The following is a 24,794-nucleotide window of genomic DNA, read 5'->3' as shown; positions in this document are numbered from 1 at the left end:
AAAAGATGCTTAGTTCAATTAAGTTGGATGTTGGGTAATATCTTATTAAAGGTACGTGCGTGAACGGGGTAGAGATTAGAAACTCTGTTCGAGGAGATTGATGGAGTATGTTCTACATGCAAAAGTACTTTCTAAGTACCAAGTCTTTTCAAAGCTCTGTGTCTTAGGTGCTACTTGTGTTGGGGTATTATTATGTAATAGGGTGTGATTTATACTCATACCAGGGTACTATAATGTGCTAGAAGTACTATCATGTACAAAGTACTTCTTTTTTGACACTATTGTGTGTCGGGGTCCGGGAGCATACGGGAGTACTTTACTAGTATTTCCCCATACTTTTTAGAGCTTTGGAGTAATCGTTTCTTTTATGATGTGATCGAACGAGCTTCATGTGTCAGCGTTTCCTTTCACAAAGTAATCGAGGGAACTTTGTAGACTGGCAAATAGAGTGTGTCAATAATAGACCACTACCAGGTACGTCTGATCTTGCATTCCCAGATAGGGTGAGTCTGGGGTTAAAATACCTCATGGTGTCAGACAACTGCTAGACAAAGTTTGATGCCAGACAGGGTGAGTCTAGGGGTAAAATACCTCATGATGTCAGACTTCTAGGAACAGTTATCTAGATAACCACCCCTGACTTAATTGTCTTGTGGTCTTTTTTTTACGAACGGAGGTTCATGGTGAAACTTATTCCATTTCCCCTCATTTGATCCTTGTTTGTTGCTAGGGAATTCCCGAAGCAGCGTCGTCAGTTTGTTGTTCATATTGATCCTTTAGGCTAGATCTTGTAAGATCGTTGTGTAGGATCTATGCGTAGGAATCGAATGGATGGGATAAATAGTTTTAGAGATATGATATATGTGTGTTAATAATATTAGGTGGATATGCAGGTTTAAGACATACATTATTATCACATTATGGGATTGAAATCCCTATGTACTCACCAGTTTTCCCAACCTGACCCACTCAGTTTATTTGTATCATAGGTATCGATACAAAGACACATTAAAATGAGAGATTAGAGGAGGTGTAAATCACTAGTGTAAATGAATGTAAGGTTCGTTTATGATTATGTTTCTGTATTGACGAAGACATCCCAATGTTTTAAAATAAATAAAATACATTTCTTCGGAAATGCTTTGTTAATGTATTTATCATGTTTTTCTGGGAACAAATTCTGCAACATTTTTTTATAAAAGGATACTCTGATTTTCAAATAAAGCATAAACAAATCGGTCTTTTCTGGCCGTGAAATTGGGGATGTCACAGTAGCTATCGTCACGTCGTGACATCCTTTCGAATACGCGTTCTCATACTTTGTATTTCACGTTGTGACAACCTTATTGTCGTGTCATGACATATGATTTTCCTCAAAAACCATTCCTTTGACTCCTCTATGTCATACACCAATCCATTCTAGGAGAGGGGTGTTATAAATCTCCCCCACTTCAATTAGATTTCTGACAAAGCTGGCCACCATTCGATACTGCTACCAAACTAAATCTTAGCACAAAACAACCATCCTGACGAAGAAATGAACCTTAACACACCATACTTAACCAATAAAAAGAAGGTCTAGCTACTTTGCCCGAAATCTGGACACACAATGCTATGCCTGACTTCCAGACAGACAAAACCGTATAAACTGCATCCACGATGACCTCAAACCACAATCAGAGCCGGCCAAAACGTCTCTAGTCCTGCATTGTCTTTCTGATAATCGGAAATAAAATTCCCTGACCATTTTCCGATGTCGAAAACCTTACACTCAAATATGAAGGCGACTTCCAACACGAGTCTCAACCATTTGTGCCATACCAACATACAGATCACATCCTACTGAAAGACCCACACTTTCATAATTGAAACAGTTGTTATTCCAAAACATGCTACATGCATATTTATAAAATAATATTTTACATTGATAAAGTGATTAGAAAAGATTGGATACAAACCGACTATGTTTTAATATTTTACATAACTACCCAGGATATTGTAATTTTATACATACATAAACTGAAGTACAAAAGTAATAGTAAAAACTATTCTACATCTTCCGACAATATATTACCATACTGGTTACTTATCTCCTACAATTGTTAAACATTGAGAGGGTAAGCGGTGACGCTCAGTGAGTTCAATAATAGATACAATATAACGTTATGCCATATATATACTTCAATATGGCAGAAGCAAAGAGGAACAAGGAACAACAAAGGCATATGTGAATCATATGACAAACTTTCCATATCAATCGAGGATTTGATTCAAAGATATACAATCAATGAGACATAACAATTTTCAAAACATTATATATAACGCTTCGGCCCAAATGGCACAGAAGACATACAATTTCTGATTTAAACACTTTGGTAGACTTCAGGTTTTCACGCCCGATCTAATCTTCTGCCAATGCCATAGAATAAAAGTCATTCTCTTGCGAGACATGCTCTACATGGCCAGAGGCTACATACCTTTAGCCCTATCTAACCTTCTGCCAATGCCATAGAATAGAAGTCATTCTCTTGCGAGACATGCTCTACATGGCCAGAGGCTACATACCAGTACCACGGTGAATCTAAGTCCTTTCACTGATCACATGGTCAAAGGTATAACTTTGCTATTAAAATAGCGAATAAAATATCACAGGATAAATAACCCGGAATAATAACACTGAAAAGCACATAGCGCATATAACACATAACATACAATTGTTCCTATATATTAAACTCACCTTGAAATAATCGGGGGTTAGAAATTTAATTTGAGCAGTACTTCGGCTCTAAATATAACTTTCTGTGACGAAACTAGGGTTCTTAGCTAAAAACCGGGCTTTACTCGGGCAGAGTTTCGACTAGAAAATATAATTTTCTCGGGAACTTCGGAGCGTCGGGACTTGCTTCGGCTGTCGGGTATGATATCGGGACTTCGGGGGTTGTTTAGGGTAAATTTAGAGAGAGTGGAGGGTGCAAGAGAGTAATATTGTAAGCAAAAATCGGCAGCCTTCGTATCTCTTATATAGGGTCTGAAATTCGCATTACGATGGGCGTAAGTCCTCGGTACGCTGGGCGTACTGCGAGGCGGCCAACTACGCGGGGCGTAGCCTCGTACGCAGGGCGTACATGCGAGGTGTCACTTGTTCGGTTCCCGGGCTCGGACGTGGTACATAGGGCGAAGAGTGAGAGACGTGACTGATTCCGGATCGCACACGTACGCGGAGCGTAGGCTCGTACGCTGGGCGTACGGCTCCGGATAATATTTCGATTTTTCATTTATTTTTATTTAATAACTTCAAAAATTCATATCTTTTGCGTACGTGCTCCATTTTTGACATTCTTTATATGCACGCGTACGCGAGAATATACTCTACAACTTTCGTTTAGACTCCATCGGCTAATTTTGACTTCATTTTTATTCTTATATTTTTAACGAGCCGGGACAGAAAAAGTCCGTTAAAAATTCATAACTTCTGCATCCGACATCCGTTTTCGTGAGACTTTTTACCGTTGTACTACTATTGACGAGATCTTCAATTCTCGTTTAGGTTGTTTCGGCTAAAAATCACTCGATCTAAAATTCGAGTTTTTAGCTGTCTACTGCTAAGCTGAAACTTTGAAAAATCATAACTTCCTCATACGAGGTCAGATTTTGGCGTTCTTTTTATGAAAATTCTCGGTTTAACAAATACTACGACTTTCATTTAGATCACTAAGGCTAAAAAGTAGTTTATCAAAAACTCACTTTTTACGTCATTCGGCGCCGTGCCGGTTGTGTCGCGGATCTTCGATTGGTCATAACTTCCTCGTTATAACTTGGATTTCGATGAGGTTTTCTCCTAAATGTTTCTAACGAGATTATCTACAACTTTAAGTAATAAAATTTTACTTATTTCAAATTTTATATTTTTGCTAAATTTCACTATTTGGCTTTTAATTGGAATCTTATAAGACTTCCAATATTTTCTGAGTGATTCTAAACATAGTTTTACTTCATTTCTAGTAAAAACTATCCGTTAGAACTCAACACTCAATTTCACATAATATTTCATAATATTATTCACTTTTATAATTTACAATACACGATTTCAAAATGTGTATGTTACAAATACCTCCTCCTTTTGAGGATTTCGTCCCCGAAATCATAACGATTAAAATAAATGAGGATATTTCACTCTTATCTCATTCTTATTTTTTTCCAAGTATAATTTGGGCCTCGATGGTGTTTCCACTTGACAAGCACCAACTTCATTTCTTTATTACGTAGATTAGTCGTTCTTTTATTTACGATCTCTTTTACTCAACTTATTATCCAGTTTCACCTCGGATAATGGAACCGTTTCATCATATACGCTCAAGCATTTACGTAGATATCTTTCATTAAATATATCATGTATATCAGCCAAATCTTCAGGCAATTCCAAGCGGTATGTTTGTTTACCAATCCTCTGGATGATTTTGAAAGGACCAACAAATCTAGGACTTAGTTTTCCTTTCTTTCTCGTACAATTTGATTCTTGTCGGTGGTGTCTAGAATCATTTCAGGGCCTCCAAGGATCTTCTGTCCTATGTCTCGCCAACACAATGGCGTACGACATTTGCGACCATATAATGCTTCATATGGTGGCATTTTGATTGAAGCGTGGTAACTGTTATTATACGAAAATTCGACAAGAGGTAAGTATTTATCGCAGTTACCACCGAACTCCAAGACACATGCACGAAGCATATCTTCTACTGTTTGGATTGTTCTCTCCGTCTGACCATCTGCTGGGGATGATAAGCTGTATCACTATCACGTTTCATACTCGCCCAAAAGTGAGAAGTGAAGCGAGTATCACGATCGGAAATAATCTTTCGTGGCACTCCATGTCTCATGATGATTTCGTCTAAGTAAACTTGTGCGTATTTCTCCATTAGAACCGTTGTATGTATGGCGAGAAAATATGTACTCTTAGTCAGCTGGTCCACAATTACCCAAATTCTATCATTCTATATAGCAGTGTTTGGCAATTAGAGTAGCACCAGGCATAAGGTCAATTCGGAATTCTACTTGCCTATTCGGGGTAGTCCAGGCAATTCTTCGGGAAGATCATCAAGATTTTCATTAATAATGGAAACATCATTTACAATTTTCTTCCCCTCTCTTGAGATATCAACTGCATTAGTCGGATAAGTAGAATATCCCTTCGATACAAATTTCCGAGTTTTTAAGAAAGAAGCTATTATTTTTAACGTAGACATAAATAGAATCCTCTTCTTCGATAGGGATGCATACTATCTCTTCGTAGCACAAGAGTTCTGCATGGTTCTTAGACAACCAATCCATGCCGAGAATAATATCAAAGTTGGTGCAAGGAGATAGGAATTAGGTTAACAAGAAGATTATAATCTTCAATTCCTATGATACTATCCCTATAGACTTTATCAGTAAGTAATGATATACTTCCTATGTTATCTATATGAAATTATTGGACAATTGCGTAACAAGCAAATTTGAAAAGAATGTGCGAATTTATAAGGCACAAAAGAATCCGAGACATCGAAATCAAATAAGATGTGAGCAGATCTAGAGTTTACGAGAAAATTACTAGTCACAACATTCAAGTCCTAACTTACCTCCTCTGTGGTAATCTAAAATGTACGATATTTAACTTTTGGTTTGCCAAACGATTGTCGAACTCTTCAAACTTCTTAGTTACTAGCGATGCTCAAACCTGCACCTGCTCATCATTCTCAATTGGGCATTCGATCCTAATCTTTGAGTTAAAACTCAATTCTCATTGCAGACTCCTGCTCCTTCTTGGTTTATAGATAAGGTCTTTACTTTTTGCTATAACAACAACTCGAATGGTCATATTCTGATGACCTTTGATTTTATAATGCACAATACACATAACGAACCAAACTCTTGTATTAGAATCAGATCGAATAAATCGAGCTGATGGAATAGAGAAAACAAAAAGAGTTTGATCAACACGTGGATGCTCCGGAACAGAAAGAATAGCACCACGTATCTCTAATTCGTGCTTTCGGACATTTACATCAATTTTGTCAAATGACAGAATATTTCGATTGATTACGAAATCACGGATTTCATACTGTAATCCTTCCATGAATAACTAAATTCTTCATCGCCTTCATAACAGGTAACATTTCTAGTTAATATTTGCTCAATTCTTTGATGAACATCGTTATATTTCTATCGACCATCTCGACCATCTCCTTCTTGACTGGAATTTCGTCATTACTCAATACCTGGCTTTCTAAACCAATCAACTTTATCTTTGTAGATTTATATTAATCGGACTCCACTCTTTATGACATTAAGATTTGAACGATAATTATCTTCTTACTCATTACCGAAACGAAGGTAACGACACACATGAATAAAACGGAATCATTTACTAGCTTCTTGGTAACCTTGTGAATTTTCCTGATCCAAGCGTGAGTCCTATGCTTCCGATAGTATAGGCCTCTACTACCATTCACACCTACTCATACTCGTCCCAAGTATTGTCTCGCAATTTTCCAAGTCACCATTCAAAATCACAAAACAACTTATCACACATGAATGTTTTCAAACAGATACATACAACAATTTCTCCTAGACTCAACTAGGGTTTTCGCGTTTCTATCAAACATATCTCGGATTACCTATACTCGCCTTCTAGGATTCTTCTCACGCATATGCTCGATCTAGCATATTATAATACTTTTTCATAGGTCGATAGGGATTTTACTTCCAAATCCTCACATAAATTCTTTCTCGGGTAGTGTCTACTTTCCAAGACATACTATACCAAAATTTACTCTAGCAATCTAGAGACAAACGGTTTCCAACTACTTGCATCATCTTCTAACTCATGTAATTCACCATGCACATTTGTTCATTTCATTATCCTTCCATGACATCGTTATTCTTGTATCTGAGTAAGTCTTCTTCTCATGGTTGTATCTTTTAAGTCTAATTCATAGGAGTCTATCCTAAGAAGTCTGCATTATAGTTGCATCTCAGCAAGCTCTACTAGCTTCAACTTGGTTCTCTGTCATTCCTAACTACAACATTTCTTCTCATACAATACTATGGCTGTATTGTTTCTTCAACTAAGCATTCTACCTTACTTAAACAAGTAAGCTACTTAACCTTTTATTACTAAATGACTTAATTCACCATCCTAATCATGTATGTTAAAGTCGGCTTAACACATAATGGAACTTCCATAAGGATGTGATAGACGTCAATCATCACTCAGTATTATTGAATACTAAGTCTGAGCATCATGTATAAAGTTACTACTTGAACTACATACTACATCACAAAGTCTTGGCCTATTGAGTCTGAAAAACTTCATTAGCCTTTCCTTTGATCTTCATTTAATTCTTCTAAATCTTGTACCACATTAATTTCAACACTGTCGAAGTATTTATCACCATCTTCGGTTCTTCCGACTCTATAAACAATCACTGCTTCAATCTGGACAGCGGTGGAACAACTTCATGGATTTGTACCAACACATTTATCTCGCCCAAATGTGTTTCAAACGCACATCATTCTTCTAAAGATGTTATTATTTCATCAAATTTATACTTTGAATGTACAACACCACTCTATTGGTATTAATACACTATTTACGATTTCACTTGGTAAATATTATTTTACGATATCCCTCGATCGTTTTTCTACAAACTTATCGATGTCGACTATCATAAGTCTCTCTATCACTTCGAAACATTTCATGTAAATTCTAATATGGAAATTCTTAGAATCTGGAATACATAAAATTTCTCCTTCCAGACCAAGGTCGGCAACAGACCTTAAACTTTCTCAAATAATAGCAATATAGATAAGCGCTCTAAGGCATGCTATATTCATTTATCATTTAGCACGTATTAGAATATAAGGCATATCTCCTCTTAATATTCTATAGCTTGTCTCCATTTAGGTATTCAACCTAAAATATACCAGATACATATCGTATCATCTTCACTTAATAATTTATGTTTAAGTTTAGAAAATCTCAAAATTCCTAGTTCATTTAAACTAATTCTCTGAAAATTTTGAAGTAACTTAATATCTAAGAATACTAGGGTTTATCACTACCCAATACCCCACTTAAGTATTTCCTATGGTTTGTATCCATATAATTACTATGAATCCAGTTCATATATTGAACTTCCAACAGTTTAAGTCTAAATACCAATATGTGGTATTTAATTCACTTAAACCACTACTCTAATACCATGGTTGAAAGACCCACACTTTCATAATTGAAACAGTTGTTATTCCAAAACATGCTACATGCATATTTATAAAATAATATTTTACATTCATAAAGTGATTACAAAAGATTGGATACAAACCAACTATGTTTTAATATTTTACATAACTACCCAGGATATTGTAATTTTATACATACATAAACCGAAGTACAAAAGTAATAGTAAAAACTATTCTACATCTTCCGACAGTATATAACCATACTGGTTACTTATCTCCTACAATTCTTAAACATTGAGAGGGTAAGCGGTGACGCTTAGTGACTTCAATAATAGATACAATATAACGTTATGTCATATATATATATATATATATATATATATATATATATATATATATATATATATACTTGAATATGGCAGAAGCAAAGAGGAACAAGGAACAACAAAGGCATATGTGAATCATGTGACAAACTTTCCATATCAATCGAGGATTTGATTCAAAGATATACAATCAATGAGACATAACAATTTTCAAAACTTGATATATAACGCTTCGGCCAAAATGGCACAGAAGACATACAATTTCTGATTTAAACATTTTGGTAGACTTCAGGTTTTCACGCCCTGTCTAACCTTTTGTCAATGCCATAGAATAAAAGTCATTCTCTTGCAAGACATGCTCTACATGGCCAGAGGCTACATACCTTTAGCCCTATCTAACCTTCTGCCAGTGCCATAGAATAGAAGTCATTCTCTTGCAAGACATGCTCTACATGGCCAGAGGCTACATACCAGTACCACAGTGAATCTAAGTCCTTTCACTGATCACATGGTCAAAGCTATAACTTTGCTATTAAAATAGCGAATAAAATATCACGGGATAAATAACCCAGAATAATAACACTGAAAAGCACATAGCACATATAACACATAACATACAATTGTTCCTATATATTAAACTCACCTTGAAATAATCGGGGGTTAGAAATTTAATTTGAGCGGTACTTCGGCTCTAAATATAACTTTCTGTGACGAAACCGGGGTTTTTAGCTAAATACCGGGCTTTACTCGGAAAGAGTTTTGACTAGAAAATATGATTTTCTCGGGAACTTCAGAGCGTCGGGACTTGCTTCGGGTGTTGGGTATGATATCGGGACTTCGGGGGGGTATTTAAGGTGAATTTAGAGAGAGTGGAGGGAGCAAGAGAGTAATATTGTAACCAAAAATCGGTAGCTTTCGCATCTCTTATATAGGGTCCGAAATTCGCATTACGCTGGGCGTAAGTCCTCGGTACGCTGGGCGTACTGCGAGGCGGCCAACTACGCGGGGCGTAGCCTCGTACACAAGGCGTACATGCGAGGTGTCACTTGTTCGGTTCCCGGGCATGGATGTGGTACATAGGGCGACGAGTGAGAGACGTGGCCGATTCCGGATCGCACACGTACGCTGAGCGTAGGCTCGTACGCTGGGCGTACGGCTCCGGATAATATTTCTATTTTTTATTTATTTTTATTTAATAACTTCAAAAATTCATATCTTTTGCGTACGAGCTCGGTTTTTGACGTTCTTTATATGCACACGTAGGCGAGAATATATTCTACAACTTTTGTTTAGACTCCATCGACTAATTTTGACTTCATTTTTATTATTATATTTTTAACAGGCTGGGACAAAAAAAAGTCCGTTAAAAATTCATAACTTCTTCATCCGACATCCGTTTTCGTCAGACTTTTTGACCGTTGTACTACTATTGATGAGATCTTCAATTCTCGTTTAGGTTGTTTCGGCTAAAAATCACTCGATTTAAAATTCGAGTTTCTAGCTGTCTACTGCTAAGCTGAAACTTAGAAAAATCATAACTTCCTCATACGAAGTCAGATTTTGGCGTTCTTTTTATGAAAATTATCGGTTTAAAAAATACTACGACTTTCATTTAGATCAATAAGGCTAAAAAGTAGTTTATCAAAAACTCACTTTTTACGTCATTCGGCGCCGTGTCGGTTGTGTCGCGGATCTTCGATTGGTCATAACTTCTTCGTTATAACTCGGATTTCGATGTTTTCGCCAAAAATTTTCTAACGAGATTATCTAAAAATTTCAATAATAAAATTTTACTTATTTCAAATTTATATTTTCGCTAAATTTCACTATTTGACTTTTAATTGGAATCTCATAAGACTTCCAATATTTGCTGAGTGATTCTAAGCATAGTTTTACTTCATTTCTAGTAAAAACTATCTGTTAGAACTCAACACTCAATTTCACATAATATTTCATAATATTATTGACTTTTATAATTTACAATACACGATTTCAAAACGTGTATGTTACACCTACACACCAAAATTCGCAAATTCAATCTATCCGAGATCCTCGTGATTCTACGTTGTCCTACTAATAAATTGGAATATAGAATCCCCAAACGATTGATGAAGCTGTTAACTATACACACGATCGCACCCTAAGGCTCCAACCGAGAGTCTAACAGACAAAGGTTATCCTAGCCTATCTGTCAACACGGCTCCAGTAGCCTTCCTGTGCAAAAAAAGGATGACAGGCCATCCAACAATGAACTTCAACAAGTCTGTTTCACTCCAGGTGAATGCTACGGGCCAAGTCGTAGTATTACATGACACCCGACCCCAAATCGGCATGAGACCTATCCCAATTTTGTGAATGATGTGGCCCTCCTACAATCTTAGAATGTGACATCCCCTCAATTTAAGAACCAATTGAAACTTTTTCTTTACGCTTTAACAAATTGAGATGCGGAAATTCCTAGTTAAATAAAGCATTTTTTAGATAACATAAGTTATTTCATTATATTGAAACTCGGAGGGTGTCATCATTCATATCCAAACATAAATTACAAAGTAAATACTAAAAGCTCACGAATTACGAATACATGTATATCTCTTTATTTCACTAAGCATCCTACGTAGACTTCAGTAACCTTACATTTGCTACCTGGGATGCATATAAATTATGTGGGTCAAGTTTGGGAAACCGGGTGAGATGCATAGGGTTTTCAAGCCCATAATATTTTAATAATAATAAGTCATAACATCACTTCTGCAAAATAATCCTTACTTGATAATATAGGTATATAAAATCTGACATAAATATCTTTAAGACATTCTACCCAGCCCAATCGATTCTCACGAATCCTAAATTAATGATCATCTAGAGGAATCACCCAACCCGACGAATCGTTTAAGCAACTACTTGACTACACAGCTAGGGGAATCCTTGGCTAGTGCAAGTCATAAAGGTAACCAATGTTCAGAATATTTGATAGAAATGTTATCCCATTTTATATATGTATGTGGGTTATAAGTCTACACTAGCAACGCAATTCACTAGACCGCCTAGAATAGTCAAGAGTTGTCATCTACTCTGGCCGATGACCCATACATGCCTACTGGTTGTCTGATCTAGACCTACCATTTCAGGTCATCCATGAAAGAGGAGGAATATGACACTTCGCTTTGATCTCACCCTCTACCCGAAAATGAGACCTAAACAATATCCAACTTATTAGGAACTAAACACCTTTTACAAATCTTATAATAACCAATCCAAACTTATACTAATTGCAATCTATGGTTGATATAGTTCCAAGTCCGCAGTACTATCATAACTATATAAATAACACCATATACAGATAATATAGTTAATAAAATTTTTACTAGTAATAATACCTTTATTAAAATTATATATTTCATAGTAACTGTACACTAACCTAACAAAACTAGGTGACTCGCGGTTAGGATAGCACTTCACCTTAACACTTTTCCAAAATACCTAGATGTACATAATGGTAAGTCGTAGTCAAGTTTCATAATCCTAGTGACTATATCAATAATAGTTTAGATTCCTCAATAATCCTAATGTGAACAACAAGATTAATGAAATAAGGAACAACCATGTATGATCATATCGGAGGTAGGCTCCGTCTGGTATACGGAGTATACTATTTAGAAATCGCATTTTAAACACCTCACTAAATCCAACGCAGACATTACTCCTATAAGTAGTTCAATCAGTATAAAGACTTGGAATCGTTGATAAATCATAACTATAGGTTCATAATAAGTACTATGATATTATAAGTTACACTTAAAACAAAGTAAGTGAAGCGTAACTTACAAAGTATTTTTGATAAACACTGAGAACTATGTGGATAGAACTCTGACTCGGGAGCTTGTATTCTCCGGTTATCTGACACCGCAGGGCCTCACTAATGTAAATGTGAACTAGGGAGTAAAGGGATTCACGGTGGCTAAGGGTGCAGAAGAGTTCCATAGAGAATTTGAAGAAATATGTGAGAATTATGTTGAAATTCATGGGCTTATAAAGGGAAAACAGGTGACCGCGTTGCGGCCTATGTTAGCGCACACCACACACAATGTTGGGACTTGGTGATGTGGCATATTTCTTGTGGGACATGTGTCAAAAATATAGAGGTCTAACAGGGCACGCGACTGCACACAAATTATCTTATATTCTTAAAAAAATCATACATTCTTCGTACGAGCACGGTTTTTTACGTTCTTTATATCTACGTGTGGTTATCAACGAGATCTATAACTTTCATTTAGACTCCGTTGGCTAATTTTCAAATTATTTTTAAAGCTATATTTTTGACACGCTTAGACTACTAAAGTTCATGCAAAAATCATTACTTTCTTATATGATATTCGTTCTCAACTTTATTTATATCGACGGATAGGTATTAACAAGATTTTTAACTCTTGTTTATATTGTTTTTCTTAACAATCGACTGATTTCAAATTCGGTTTTTGAGTCGTATATTGGTATGTTCAAACTTCGAAAAATCATAACATCCTCTTACGAAGCAAGATTTGGGCTTTCAATGTATGCACCATTTCACTTTTTCAATTACTATTATATTTTTTTAGATTATTTATACAAAATAACATTTTATTTTAAATTTATATTTTAGACCTATTTATTACATTTTGAGGTAAGATTTTACACCGATATCATGTACTCCTAATATCTATAGAATTCATGTAAATATATATTTTTGAATAATTTACTTTTATTTATTCTAAAAAAATTACAATAGTTAACCGAAAAGGTTACAAATTTAATAACTAAGTCTAGCAGGAAACACATGTGTTACAATTCTCTAATCCTTAGGATGATTCCGTCCTGGAATCATGCTTCAACAAACAGATGTAGATGGCAAACCTTCTTGTCGATCTCTGTCTCCCATGTGGGGTTTGTCCCTACCGAATGTTTGTATCGCACTAGCACTAAGTCAATCATCTTGTGTCGTAACTTCTTTGTCTTGCGGTCAACGATTGGTTCAGGCTCTTTGATCAACCATTTATCCTCATCAATCCTTAATTCTGAAAGTGGGATCATATCAGGTTCTCCTACCTTGTACTTCCTTAAATAATAAACATGAAAGATATTGTGAATACCATCCAGTTCAGGCGGTAATTCAAGCTTGTAATCCTGTTTCCCTATATTTGTGACACCCCCAAACCTGGGATGGCGGAAACGTCCGGGGGTGGAGGAGTTCATGTATAGTATCATAACAACAATTTCAATAGTGATCAAAGTAAACACAACCAACATAAATATAATTGAAAAATTTACACCATAGTATGAGTTTACATGTTTCCGAATCAATTACATTATGTTGACAAAAAAAATGAAATGTTTGACGCCTTACGTCCCATCCTCAAAAGCAATTGGTAACCTGTTTATTGATTTCCTGAGAATACAAGTAATTTTGAAAGAGTGTTAACAATTAAGTTGGTGAGTTCATAAGCTTTTGAAGGTGATGCTAAAATCATTTTTCTTGTAAAAATGATGTTTGTTCAAGAAAGATCCCATAGTTTCTTATGTAATGCATTGTAGTCTTAAAAGTCAAGACCGAGGTGTACAAGTATTTTACCATACTTAAAGAAATTTATGCAAGTTTAAATCGACATAAACTCGTTAAATTTAGAAGTAAAACCCGTAAATCTTATGTTTTGTTAATACCACATGTGAGTTATTATAACCATACTATGACTCAGACAGCCTCGTAATACGACGTTCTTCAGGCGTCGCAAGTTAAATGACACTTGTCACCCCAGACCTGCCGGTCTAGCTGTTGCATGCAGCTCAGGTGTGGGTTTGTCCGACCCAATATAGATCTATACACAACTATCACGTTCTCCGTACAAGAGACTCTGGTTACAATTTACAGGACTTTTGATTTCGTTACTTGGATGTAACGCGAAGCGAATGTCTCACAAATTTATTCATTAATAGATTTACGTGAACTGAAAATCTTAGGTAAAGAGTTTGAAATGTAATGAAACATAAACTATATCTATTATAGTTTATTACAATCGTTTATAATGTAAAAGCAACATAAACTATACTTCCATAGTTTATCAAATGTTTGTATACAATGGATGTAAACTTTGTTTATAACAATAAATTAATTACCATACTCGTGAAGGTAAAATCCATTTGTTTTCTGATGTATGTCAATACACCAAGACGAAGTGACATATAATGTAAAAACATATATTCACATAATGATACACACCTTGCTCAACAAGTTACAAGGTGCAAATGAAATTGATAGCATTTTTCTAGTATTAACATTTCTATTACTGTTCTTAGAAAATTTATAGAAAAATCATCCAAGGTCCAAATCAGAATCTGTAAATTCTGTGAGTTTGGAAAATGAGTCAAGTTTGTTCATAAATTTTATTATGATTTTTAGTGACCTCCAACTTGTGTGAAAAAGTCCTTAATCACATACTTGTCCGGATTTGTTCTTGAAATGATAGGCAGTTTTGTAAAAATCACCATAAATTGTAGAAAAATCGTATGGAGATGTGCAAGTAGTCATTTTAAAGGTATGAACCTGAAATCTTTGCACCTAATACAGTTTTGAGAACTAAAATGTTTAAGTTAACCAAAACAGTCCGTGAATGGAGTTAAACGTTTCTGATGAAGGGTGTTAAATGAGTTTAGTTGTGTTCTTGGTGTTTTAACTTGTATTCCCCCCTTAAAACTTAAGAAAAACATGAAAAGATAGGGGTATGAACTCACCTTGTGTGTTCTTAGTGGATGGATGTTGAAGAAAAGGAAGTGTTCAACTCAAGAACACTTAGAAGATGCCTTGAAGGTTCGAATATCTAACACAAATGTGATGAAATTTGTGTAAGTAATCTATGATTTGGGTAGAAGGAAGTGAAATAATCATAAGGAGGATAATATCACTTACCAAGAGTGAAAGAAAACATGATGATCAGCCCTTGAATCTCGAATTTGAGAGAGAGAGAAGTGAGAGAAAAAGGTGTTTGTTCTTTGGTGGAAATGAGAGAAATGAGAGAGGAGAGATAATGTTTCTACCTTTTGTTCAAGTGTATGGCTGGAAGAAAATGATGGGAAGGACGATGGAAGTGACTAGGTATGGTGGAAGGACAATGTTTGGTCCTGGAGTGGGCATGGGGTGGTTGCTTGTGTCATACACGAAGGCAAAGTCAACACTCCACCACAAGATCTAACTTAATAGATTTTTATTCATAAATAAGGATTTCCCCAAAAATATGCTTAATTTATGAATATATGGGGCCTTATATGCCAAAATATAAGTTTGGGTGAAAATCCCTCGTTAAAATAATTAAAAACGGGCTTAAAATGGAGTCGTGGTCGAAAACCGGGTGGAAAATCGGAAAATCCGCAGTCAGGGGCGAGGTTCCGGTCTTAGCAGCCTTAGAACCGGAGGGGGAGGGACTTCGGTCCGAGCAGCTACCGCAGTCGATCTCATCAGAAGGGACCAAAGGCAGGGTCAGGTTCGGTGCTCCAGTTTCGGGTTCGGTTCAGCGCTGCGGTCTTCATCAGCTTCGGTCCTCAGCAGTTCCGGTCCTTAGTCGTTCCGGTCCGATGGTTGCGGTTCCTTAAGGGGACTTCGGTTTTGGTTCTTGGAGCTTCGGCTCAAGGAGGGTTTGGTCCTATAGAGAGACTTCGGCCCTAAAAGGCTATTTTCCAAGGTATCATCCCGTTTCGAATGGTTTTTCACCAAGTCAAGTGTCGGGATGCCCCAAATGATTAAAAAAAATCAAAAGAGGTTTTGAGAGAGATTTGGGAGAGATTTGACATACTTGGAGAGTTTTGGGAGAGATTTGAGATACTTGGAGAGATTTGACATACTTGGAGAGATTTGGGAGAGATTCGACATACTTGGAGAGATTTGGGAGAGATTTGAGATACTTGAAAGATTTGGCATACTTGGAGAGATTTGGGAGATATTTGAGATACTTGGAGAGATTTGGCATACTTGGAGAGATTTGGGAGAGATTTGACATACTTGGAGATATTTGGGAGAGATTTGACATACTTGGAGAGATTTGGGAGAGATTCCTTTTGTGGCCTTTTTGAGTGCTTGGCTTTGAAACGCAAGGTCCGAAAACCCCGTTTAGCCATGTTCAAGAGTCTTACACACCCCCCCTAAGGGTATGTAATAGTGTTTTATCGCTTTGCTACCTCACTTACCCCGATTAGGGTTCAAGAAATCTAAAAATACAAACTTTTCAAGTGATGATTTATTATTAAAATAGTGAGTTGTACAGTAATTACATAAAGTGAACCCTAGCATACAATAGTTAGTAGAGTTGACGAGTTTGACTTCTTGACTTTATTTGACTTTGACTAGACCAGAATTTGACGGTTGTCACATCATCCCCCCGTTAGAAGGAATTTCGTCCTGAAATTAGCTTTTTGACTGGGACTTCAAGAATTTGGGAAGAGGTGTGGATACTTTTGTATCATCTGATCCTCGCGTTCCCAGGTGAATTCGGGTCCTCGTTTAGCGTTCCAGCGGACCTTCACAATGGGAATACGACTTTGCTTTGTTCTTTTGATCTCTCGATCCATGATTTCTACCGGTTCTTCCACAAAGTAGAGACTCTCGTTGATTTCAATTTCGTCGAGAGGTATGACGAGGGTCTCGTCGGATAGACATTTCTTCAAGTTCGATACGTGGAAGGTAGGATGTACGTTATTAAGTTCCTGTGGTACGCGAAGCTTGTAAGCTACTGGGCCAATCCTAGCAAGGATCTCCAATGGTCCGATGTATCTAGGATTCAGTTTTCGTCGTTTGCCGAAACGTATTAAACCCTTCCAGGGTGAGACCTTGAATAGCACGTGATCCCCAACCTGGAAATCCAAGGGCTTTCGTCTGTTATCCGCGTAACTTTTCTGTCTGTCTCTAGAAGCTTTTAACCGTTCTCGGATTTGAACTATCTTCTCTGTAGTTTCCCTTATTATCTCCGGGCCAGTGAGGGTGCTATTAGGGACTTGTCTCTTAACTAGTTGTGTGTCACCCACTTCAGCCCAGCACAGAGGTGACCTGCACTTGCGGCCATAGAGGGCTTCAAATGGTGCAACCTTGATGCTAGTGTGATAAGTGTTATTGTACGAGAATTCGACAAGTGGTAAATGGATATCCCAAGATTTACCAAAGTGTATCACACACGCTCTAATCATGTCTTCTAGCGTTTGAATGGTCCTCTCACTTTGCCCGTCGGTTTGTGGGTGATAGGTTGTACTAATGTCCAGCCTAGTTCCTAAGGACTTCTGAAGTGATTGCCAGAATCGCGAGGTAAATCGACTATCCCTGTCTGAGATAATGGATTTTGGCACGCCATGCAGTCGTACAATCTCTTTGATGTACGTCCTAGTCAGTTTCTCCATCTTTTCGGTTTCTTTTATCGGTAGGAAGTGCGCTGATTTAGTCAATCTGTCTACGACTACCCATATGGTATCAAGCTCGCCCGTGGTCTTGGGTAGCTTGGTTATGAATGATGGGTTTTGATCATTCTAACACTCCTAAGTGTACATGCAACCCTAAATACCTTGGATCTATGTTTTCTCTATTATACATGCAATTATGAACTTTCCAAGGTATTACCCTATCTAGCATACAATACTTGATACTTGGGTAATCAAATGGATAGAATACATACCTTTGTTTGATGTAGCTTGTCTCCATGAAGCTTGAGTGCCTAGTGCCCCAAGTGTGACACCTCAAATGGTTCACACAACACCAAATGCACATGGAATGACTTGAGAGAAATGGAACACTCCTTGAAATCGTCTAGCCCTCATATTCACACATTATTGCACGATTTCTTAAGCCATGGGATTCTTTTATATGGTGGCTATTAGGGTTACACCATGTAACTCATAACTTTACCCATTCCTTATGCTCCATGGATTTTAACCTCCATGGAGCATCCATGGGTCACCCCATGGACTTAGTCCAACATAAGGAATCTTGGATCACAAGCCCACATATATAAGAATGAATGATTTACACAATCAACCCATATATTTAATTAGTCTCCTTTTGATCACTTAATTAATAAATTAAACCACCAAGTATTTTAAATGTTTAAAATACACCCTTATACTATTATTATAATTTTAATTATATAGATATGTATAAGATAAAGTCAATCTTACCATTAGTAGGCCTCATTTACGAAGCCGGTCTATAAGGGGGGTATAAGGTTACTGCCTATAAAATGGCAGTTTAATGGGTGTCCACTCTCACCCACCGCTTCCTTGACTGGTGGAGGGTCGTTAGCCGAACGGGTAGGAAAGGACTATAATTCTCCCTTCATTAAAAGTATAATGAAAAATACTAGTAACTAAACACTTATAAATTCTCAATCTTAGTTACTTAGGAAAATGTGAAATAGGTGTTAACCCATGAAATTACACTTTGTACCTTACCAAGTCGATTAGTGGAGCGTGTGTGGTTAACCGGCACGCTAATAAGGACTAGTAAGAGTGGTAAAGGGTAACTTGACTTTATTATAGATCGGTGGAGCTGTGTGGCTAACCGGCACATCGATTAGGTTATAAAGTTAAGGGTACCAAGTCAATTTGCATGGTTATTGTAACGCTTGTGTTACTGGGCTTGTCATTAATGTTGATATAATAGTCTAGGTTAACCTTTGTAACCCGTTTTGAAATAATAGAAGTTTATTATTTGAGTATTATGTGTTTTGTGCTTAACTGTGTGACTTAATTGAATTAAGTATGAAAATAAGCGTCAAAATGAAATGTTAGATAAAGCCGATATCTATGGATAATGTTGTAGTAGTTGAAACGACGTTTCCGAATATATAAAGAATGCCGAAATCCGAGTTATAACGAAGAAGTTATGATCTGTCGAAGTTTCGCGACAGAACCGGCACGACGTTGAATGACGTAAAATATGAATTAAGATAGAGCGATATTTAGCCCTAGTAATCTAAACAAAAGTCGTAGAGTTCGTTAAAGCGAGAGCGTGCATGAAAAGAATGCCCAAATCTGACTTTGTATGAGGAAGTTGTGATTTTCCGAAGTTTCGACTTAGCAGTGTGCAGCCCGAATACTCGATTTGAGATCGAGTGGTTTTAGCCTAAACAATCTAAACGAGAATCGAAGATCTCATCAATAGTAGTCCAACGGTGAAAAGACAGACGAAAACGGACGTCGGATGAAGAAGTTATGAATTTCTAACGGAGTTTTCCTGTCCCGGCCTACTAAAAATAATATATTAATAATATATTAAAATTAAATTCAAAATTAGCTAATGGAGTCTAAACGAGAGTTGTAGAGCATCATCTCACCTTCGCGTGGATATAAAGAACGTCAAAAATGGAGCTCGTATGCGAAAGTTATGAATTTCTGAAGTTATGGGCGTGAACCTCAAGGGTTTCACAGTTCACGAGGTGAGTAATAGAAACTCACGAGGTGAATAGATGATGGACGTCTTCCAGGGCAAGTGGCCATGACGAACGCAATGACGTATCGAGCTCACGAGGTGAATATTAGAAACTCACGAGGTGAGTCAGTTCACGAGGTGAATATTAAAAACTCACGAGGTGAACTCAGAAAATTCACCCAATAAATAGAAATCAAGGGTCAGCCGAGTTTGGTTGCTCATCTCTTACTCTCCCACTCCCGATACTCTCTCTAAGCCCTATTGTAACCCCCCGAAGCCCCGGTATCATCCCGAGACCCGAAGCGAGTCCCGAAGCCCGAAGATCCCGAGAAGAAAAGAGTTTCTAAGCCGAAGCTCTGCCCGCGAGAAGCCAATTTTTGTGAAGATCTTCCAGATCTACCGAAGAATACTACTTCTACAAGTCGTAGTGATGTCCGATCATCTTTTGATTAAGTGAGTGTGTAGTTACTTTCTTCTAACGCATAATTATGAAGTATTTTATACAAAATATGTGTTATGTGTATATTTTGTTGTTATATGTGTGAATGTATATTCACTTTCTCTATCTCATAGATATGATATATTATCTATGAAATACATGTTATGTGAGTGTGCCTCATCTGTTATGTGGAATATGTATTGAATGAACATGCTATACAGGTTTTAAACTATGTATAAAAATATATATTTTTATCTACTAATATGTTGAGTAGAACATGGGTAGATAGTTGATGTGTGATAAACAGATGAGAGGCATCGATGTTGTTGTTGTTGATATAGTTATTCAGCGGAGTATGGATAACGACCACAGACTCTTTCTAGACAGTCCAGTGGAACGCTAGGAGGCTCATAACCTATAGGTGTTGTGAACGATGTGTTCACCGGTGTACTCTATCCCCCTCATGGTTGCCTTTAGGACATCTATTGTTGAGGAAACCCCTTGCAGTAATGTCCGTCCCGATGAAAAATCTTGGATTAGGTCCCTTGAGATAGATGTTGTTTTAGGGACGGAAAGTGAGGATAACGGGAATGGGTAATCAGGTTATTGTTGGTTGGTGAAATTAAATATAATTATTTATTGTGGGTTGAAAACCCTATATGCTCACCAGGCTCCCAAGCCTGACCCACTCAGTTTTGTTGTATTACAGGTAGTGGCGCGAGAGCATAAGTTGGATGACTTAATCAAGATGTTTTGATTTTAGACCTGTTATTATATGTAACTGTTGTAAGGTCTATACTGTGTTGTTTATGCTTTTGGTCTGTTTATCGGAACATGACATCCCGAATATTGTTATATAATGAAAATGCATCTCTTGATGAAATGCTTTGATAAATTCTATTTTATCATGTTTTGTTTTGGGAACAAATTCCACAACCCTTTTTAATCAAGGATTACTCTGAAATTATTTTAAAAGCATAAATGAAACCGGTCTTTTCTGGCCGTGAGTTTGGGGATGTCACAGTTGGTATCAAAGCATTAGTTTAAGCGAACTAGGACTTTGTAGGATTTCTAGACTTAAATTTAGAATGCTAAGTGGAGATTGTGAGATGCGTGTCTGTTATATTATAGACACGAGCACTAGTTTATTTTAGGAAAGTTGCCTAAAATGCTTTTATGTGCTAAATGTTATATGTTGCCATATATGATATTATTTGTTCGGATCTATGGTCTGTTGCCGACCGAATCTGGAAACCTTATGTGTGTAGGATTCTAAGCGTATGGTTACGACATTAGAACTAGCATGTAAATGTTTCAGAGTGATATGGAAGATCGTAATATCTATCGCGAACGTAGATCTAAATTTCACCTTATTCGGTGTATAGATCAAGAATGGCAAGAACAAGAAGCTGAGCTGGAAATGCAAACGAGAACAGGAATCGACCGCCTGTGATTGAACAAGTAGTTGTTGAAGCTGTTGCACCAGAACCAATCACTATGGCTGGAGTGCAAGCCATGATTCGGGCTATGTTAGCCGAACAAATGGAAGAAATGTGACAGATGTTGCATGGAAATAGGGACGAACCTATCATACCCATTGAGGAATCCGAAATGATTCCTGAGCGATCAGAGCAAGGGAACAATAGTCACATTGTGAGTCAAGTTGGGAATCAATAAGAACGAAGGAATGACCCGGAAAGGGGAAACAACAAGGATGGGCGCATGTACAAGAATTTCTTGGGCGCCAAGCCGCCAAGTCTTTCTGGGAGCCCAAAGCCTGTTGAAATTATGGATTGGATCTCTGAAATGGAGATGGTATTTGAAAGTTGCGACTGTAGCAACAAACAGAAGACTGTCTTTGCAGTTAGACAACTGAAGATTGGAGTCTTGAGCTGGTGGAAGTTGTTGGCAGATACTATACCACGAGGAGAAGCCCTGAAAATGTCATGGGAAGAGTTCTTGGAACAGCTAAGGGTGCAGTATTGTTCAGAGATAGATCTGATTGATCTGAACAATGAGTTCCAAAACTTGAAGAATGGGAGAATGAGCATAGACGACTATGCTACTGCATTCACTGAGAAAATGAGGTTATTTCCGTACCTAGTGTCAACGGAACTCTCCAAGATTGAGAGGTTTGCTAATGGGCTGCCTGCCGACTTTGTCCCGACACTCAAGATGGCAACTACTCTGAAAACAGTTGTTCGAGCAGCTAAGAATGTGGAGGCCCAGCAGAAGGAAAAGGGTCTGGAAAGGATAGAGGTTGGTGAAAAGAGGAAGTTCGATGGACCTTCAGGGTCCAACAAGAAAAGTAAATTCCTCGAAATCTGGTTCGAGAGGAGGAGGAGGCGAAGCGAAATGGTGCCACAAATGTAAGAAGAAGCATCATGGAAAATGTGAGGTAGTGGCCACATGTTTTAAATGTGGAAAGCCAGGGCACTATGCCAATGAATGCACTCTCACCAAGAAAGTTTGCTATGGTTGTGGTGAGGAGGGACACATGTCTAGGGACTGCCCGAAAAAGAAGGAGGCAGCAAGACCCAACATTCCACCAAAGCCGAAAGCGAGAGCCTACCAGATGACACTGGAAGCTACCAAGGAAGAAGTTGATGTCGCTTCAGGTACCTTTCTCGTAAACGAATTGCCTGCCCAAATTTTATTTGATTCTGGAGCCAACTACTCCTTTATTTCGCATGAATTTGGTAGAAAACTAGCTTTGCCTATCGATAAACTAGATAATGCTTTATTAGTCGAAGTTGCTAGTGGCAAGTTTGTACCTGTTAGCCATCGTATGAAAAACATCTTAATTGACTTGAATGGGAATAAGTTTCACGAGGAATTATTGCCTATCGAACTTAACGGTTTCGACATTGTGTTGGGGATGGATTGGATTAGCGCCAACGATGCCGAGATTTTATGCAAGAAGAAGATTGTAAAAGTAAACCCGCCAGGGAAAGAGTCATTTGTGGTGTATGGGGACAAACGCAGAGTAAATTCTGGAATCATTTCGCTAATGAAAGCCAGAAAGTGTTTGGCCAAAGGATGTACATCATATTTGGCATTCGTGATCGATGCTAAGAAGGAGAAAAAGGAAATGCAGAGCATTCCTGTCGTGTGTGATTATCCGGAAGTATTTCCCGAAGATCTTCCCGGATTACCGCCTGATAGACAAGTGGAGTTCAGAATAGACTTGTTACCAGGGACGACGCCAATAGCAAAAGCACCTTACCAATTAGCACCGACGGAGATGAAGGAGATGATGATGCAACTTCAGGAGTTATTGGACAAAGGTTTCATTAGACCTAGTTCATCACCCTGGGGAGCTCCGGTGTTATTCGTAAAGAAGAAAGACGGTAGTATGAGAATGTGTATCGATTACAGAGAGCTGAACAAGGCAACAATAAAGAATAGATATTCGTTGCCGAGGATTGATGACATGTTCGATCAACTACAAGGTTCAAGTTATTTTTCAAAGATCGACCTGAGGTCAGGATATCATCAGCTGAAAGTAAGAGAGCAAGATATCGAGAAGACTGCATTCAGAACACGATATGGACACTACGAGTTTTTGGTTATGTCGTTTGGACTAACCAATGCTCCAGCAGCATTCATGGATTTAATGAACACGGTTTGTAATCCGTTCCTAGATAAATATGTGATAGTGTTCATAGATGACATTCTGATTTACTCAAAAAGTCAAGAGGAGCATGGTCGACACTTGCGAGAAGTATTGGAAGTCTTGAAGAAGGAGAAGATGTATGCTAAGTTCTCCAAATGTGATTTTTGGATTCGAGAAGTCCAATTTTTGGGTCACGTGGTCAACCAAGAAGGGAGAATGGTTGATCCAGCAAATATTGAAGCTGTAATGAAGTGGGAACAACCGAAAAGTCCCACGGAGATTCGAAGCTTTTTAAGATTAGCCGGATATTACCGAAGGTTTATCCAAGGCTTTTCTTTGATCGCTACTCCATTAACAACTTTGACCCACAAAGGAGCTACTTATGCTTGGAGTGATAAGCATAAAGAAGAATTCGAGAAGCTAAAGAAGAAACCATGCGAGGCACCGATACTTTCTCTACCCGATGGAGTTGAAGACTTCGTTGTTTATAGCGATGCGTCAGGTGTTGGGTTGGGTTGTGTTTTGACACAAAGAGAAAAGGTGATAGCATATACGTCTCGACAGCTAAAAGAGCACGAAAAGAACTACCCGACTCATGACTTGGAGTTGGCGGCGGTAGTTTTCGCTCTAAAAATATGGAGGCATTACCTCTATGGCACGAAGTGCAAACTTTTCACTGATCATAAGAGTCTCCAATATCTCTTTAGTCAGAAAGAATTAAATATGAGGCAACGACGTTGGCTTGAATTACTTAAGGAC

The sequence above is a fragment of the Lactuca virosa genome, chromosome 1 (assembly GCF_052849685.1).
Source record: "Lactuca virosa cultivar CGN04683 chromosome 1, Lactuca_virosa_CGN04683_v6, whole genome shotgun sequence".
Lineage (NCBI taxonomy): Eukaryota > Viridiplantae > Streptophyta > Magnoliopsida > Asterales > Asteraceae > Lactuca > Lactuca virosa.
Note: the sequence above shows the minus strand (reverse complement) of the source record.